The sequence below is a fragment of the Hylaeus volcanicus genome, chromosome 8 (genome assembly GCF_026283585.1).
Source record: "Hylaeus volcanicus isolate JK05 chromosome 8, UHH_iyHylVolc1.0_haploid, whole genome shotgun sequence".
NCBI classification, from domain to species: Eukaryota; Metazoa; Arthropoda; class Insecta; order Hymenoptera; family Colletidae; genus Hylaeus; species Hylaeus volcanicus.
The window spans coordinates 18392979-18397116 of record NC_071983.1 but is presented as its reverse complement, the minus strand read 5'-3'; the positions used below and the strand labels follow the sequence as shown (position 1 = coordinate 18397116).

The 4138-nt window shown below is 37.2% G+C and overlaps 1 long non-coding RNA gene across 3 annotated transcripts in view; it reads right to left on the bottom strand.

Moving 5' to 3' along the window:
- Positions 1-104: 104 nt before the first annotated feature.
- Positions 105-4138, bottom strand: part of LOC128881073 (uncharacterized) — an 11962-nt gene continuing 7928 nt past the window's right edge. For 2 of the 3 annotated variants that reach the window (XR_008457979.1, XR_008457978.1), the window contains 2 exons: positions 827-1604; positions 105-607 (listed from right to left, as the gene is read on the bottom strand). This is a non-coding gene — a long non-coding RNA (uncharacterized LOC128881073). The remainder of the gene's footprint in view (positions 608-826; positions 1605-4138) is intronic. The other variant, XR_008457980.1, reaches the window with a different exon arrangement.

Genomic DNA, 4138 nt, shown 5'->3' with positions numbered 1-4138 from the left:
GAGAGAGAGAGAGAGAGAGAGAGAGAGAGAGAGAGAGAGAGAGAGAGAGCATGGTTAATGGTTATACAATACTCTTGTAAACTTGTTTACATTGTATACTCTATTGTTCACATTTTCCTTCGCATGCGTTTTTGCTCTACAACAATTTCACTTTTGAAAAATACAAGTATTACACATACACATATATCCTGCAATATTCGTTTTCCAGGCGAAACGGCTAATGCTCGTCTACCTTCCCATGCGCCTTAATTGCTTGATACGAGAGAAACTGACGTAGCGGACAGGGGCGGCCATGATTCGTGACCACCTGTCCATGATGAACTTCCCTTCAGAGCTACACATGTAGTGGTAGAGTGGACGGTAGGTACCCTGTGGGTGGTCCGCTATTTGTTAATGCTCGTATGATCATCGCGTGGCCTCTGTACCAACATGTCAAGTTGTCGCGGCATGGTGACTTCATTCGTTGCCTAGGAATAGTTGGCTGCTCGGACAGTGTTGCGCGTTACAACGCTGACGCCTTTAACCTTCTATCTTACGCGTATTTCGCACCATTCGTGTATTGTATACCCGAGTTACCAGCTCCTGCCGACAGTTACGCAAATTTTTCCTTAAAAAGAAAGAATTGTTTCTTCTGTCTTTTAACGTATAACTGTAACTGTTACTTGGGTGATCGGTCTTAAACGCTTCATTCGACTTTAAGGGGATGTTGTCATTCGATCCCATTCAACGAATCGATACTTTTAAAATTGTGTTTCTAGAATCTTCAGAGTATCTAATAATGTTCTCCAAAAGGATTCTTCGGAATTCGAAAAATGTACAAACTTACGGAAATTTTGGTTCAATAGTCCGTCAAGCATAAATATTATCAAGTTCCTTGGGGTTAAATACGCCAGTTACATCGGCGGTGGGAAACGCAGACATTTAAACATGTCCTCAACTTGGATCCTTACGATGTAAACAAATTAGACACATTTCTACAAAAGAAATTTCTGAAAATAGGCTATCCTTAGGCCAGCTAAACCACAACAATCTCTCAAATCTAATATTTTCTGTGACTTACCGTTGGAATGTGGGTTTACACTTACTACTCTTTTAATACCGACAAAGTATTACTGAAAAATATTCGTGACGAAGTTTTATTATTAGTTTGGATTAAAATCGGTTGCCATAGATTTTTGTGTGCACACGATGGGGAGTTCCGGGGACACTTGTAGCATAAATAACGATATCTCCCTTGGTCCGTATTCAGCTGTCGCTTCCTAACCAATGGATGTCGCCTCCTACTACCAAAAGTGATTGACAAGCGCTCCATCAGCATCATATTTCGTAAACATAACAAGATTAGATCGCATTATGACGGGACTCGAAGCTAATTTACATTCTAATCCTTACACGCAACTGCTGTAACAACCTTTAACCCTTTAACAACACCGGTTACAGGTTCTATGTATATTCTCCGGAGTCGTTGAATTTGAAGCACGTACCTCGAAATGTTATCGGTTAGCATCTTTCGAGTGTTTTCATTCGTCGTCGCTGTTGAATTTTATTTATCGGTCTTATGCATTCATTGAAAATATTCTCAACGTAAGGTGGTCCTTCCCCAACTGTACTAGTCAAAACAAAACTCATATACAGAAAGTATTAATAACGATATATTTTCTATAATAAAATTCTTAAATTGTTATTTAATAATGATTTAAAAATAAAAAAAAGTAGTAATTGATACAATTACAGTTCCAATTAGTTTTTCAGGTATTATTTTATCCAACGTAGTAGTTGCGAAATCGAGCACGCGGCAACTTCACATTTCAATTTTTAACATTTCAGGTTTAACAAGATTAAACAATTTTTAATTGTTATGTTTTAGAATCTTGAAGCGCCCCCTCTTTTTCAAAATACCGCGCAACGGCCATATTTATATGCGACGTTGCCACGTTCCCGAGATAAAAGTCTGCATGAAAAAATATCGTACTTGATTTCTTTTTCTAACGCATATTGGTCTGGTACTAAACGAGCAAGTTTGCCGATATTGAAATATGTTACTCAACAATTATTAATTTACTTTCCATTCATTTATCTTTCGATCTGTATTGTACTAATTGTTTTAGAGTCAAAAGTATCATACAAAATTTCTGTTTTTCCGTTGGCTGCCATAAGTCTCCTGTCAAATACGACGAAAAATTACGAAATTCAAGTGATCATAAATATCTAGCAAACTAAACGGTACATTGAACCCATATTTCACACAGATGTGTATTAAGATGTCAATTTTAAGTTTTCACATTTATGAGACAATCTAAACCGTTATCATTTTTAACCAAACCATCTTAAAATAATTTAGTAACATATTTTGTACCTCACTTACACGTTATAGCGGTTTCCTATTTTTAGATTGTGTTCTTTTAGCCCCTGATTGTGTATTTTAGAATGTTACTAATAAATATTTCGATAAAGATTGTTCGTTTGCATAGACTGACGATTCATTCTCTCCAGCGGAAATGATATTCATGGAAATAAGGTGAATTAGTACATAGGTTTTTGGCTGCAGAGCTCTGAATAAAACATGAAATGTAGAAAGAAGACACGGAGTACGTTGAACGAAGTATGCTCCGTATAATAAGATGTCAACTTACTTTCTGTTCAACATTGAACATTTAGATTACACTGTCATTACACGATGGCGTTAAATAATGTTTAGTTTATCCTACTGTGTGCGATCTGCACTAGCGTATCAATAATATTTTGTTTATTTTGCCAATTTGCATATTTACAAAAAAAATAACATGACTTACCAGAACTTATTCAAGTAAGAAAATCGTTACGAAGTAGGAAAAGGATTTGTCCGATAAATTAAATAATTGAATTTTTTTAAGTTTGTATAGAAAGAAAGAAAACAAGATTTCGTAATTATTTGTTTCGCATCGGTTAGTTTGTCGAGTTGAAATTTTCGTTGAAAGAAAATCAAGAATATTCAACTATTTTTTATACGATTTTTGAAACGAATGGAACAAGGACAAATGAAAGAACACGTCAGATGGAATTAGGCATATCTCTTCAGATTAACAGATACGGCTTGGCGCGTTGATGCATAGCGAGGGCTCTCGAATACCCTAGTCGGATAGGATTACTCGACCGAAGGAATATTTGCGAAGCAAAATAGTCAACCATCACTGTACATTCTGATAATTCGAATAATTACGCGTCGTGTATTCGATACAGGCAAAACGATTGAAATTTTGTAATTATAGTTCCATATTCGCAAGAGTGAGGAAACAATGACTCTTTCTCTATTTATCGATTAATAAGTAAATAATAGATGTATGTATTGTATTTACGGATAAAAATTAAACACTGTAGAAACAGTTGGTATAAGATGAAATACTCGCACATCACGCGTGTAGAACAGAAAAATTCGTGAAGATTTCTTCCGTTCCGACGTTGCCAAGGTGACGTAATCTCTTAAATCTCTTACGTCTTCTTACTATCGAGTTGCTGAAAATTTCGACTCAGTGTTTAGCATCAATTGCTGTTCAGCCTTTGCATCGTATTGTAATTTCGCATATTCGTAAGAAACTGTTACCGAAACACATTACGTCGTTACGTTATTACGATTTCACTAACACTTTCGATTTGTTTGAATAAGTTAAATTCTACCATATCGACAAACATTTCGTATGTATTTACAGGCGAATCTTTAATCTTGATAAAGCAATCTAAGTACGTGTTCCTAAGAGGGATATGCTACATCAAAACGGTAAATCCGCGCGCAAAAAGGATGCAAGAGAAGTTATGATGGATATGTGCCTATATCAAACTATCAGCGGCGTCTTAGCGGAGGTTGCTGGCGTCGTTATGAGCACGACGTTGACGGACGGCTCTCTTACGCACGGTTGACGGGAAACACAAATTGTGGGCGCAGCTGCGCCGATAGTAATCAAGAAACACGGTAGGTAGCGGAGTAGAGTGGCCGGATAATAATTCTCTCTCTGTCCGTGGAAGCGTGTACACACACGCCCTGGGTTATAGCTAGGAAGAGACGTGCGGTGAACAGACAGGAAGGAACACTATAAAGGAAAAGGGAGAGGAAGGGAGAGAGAGAGAGAGAGAGAGAGAGAGAGAGAGAGAGAGAGAGAGAGAG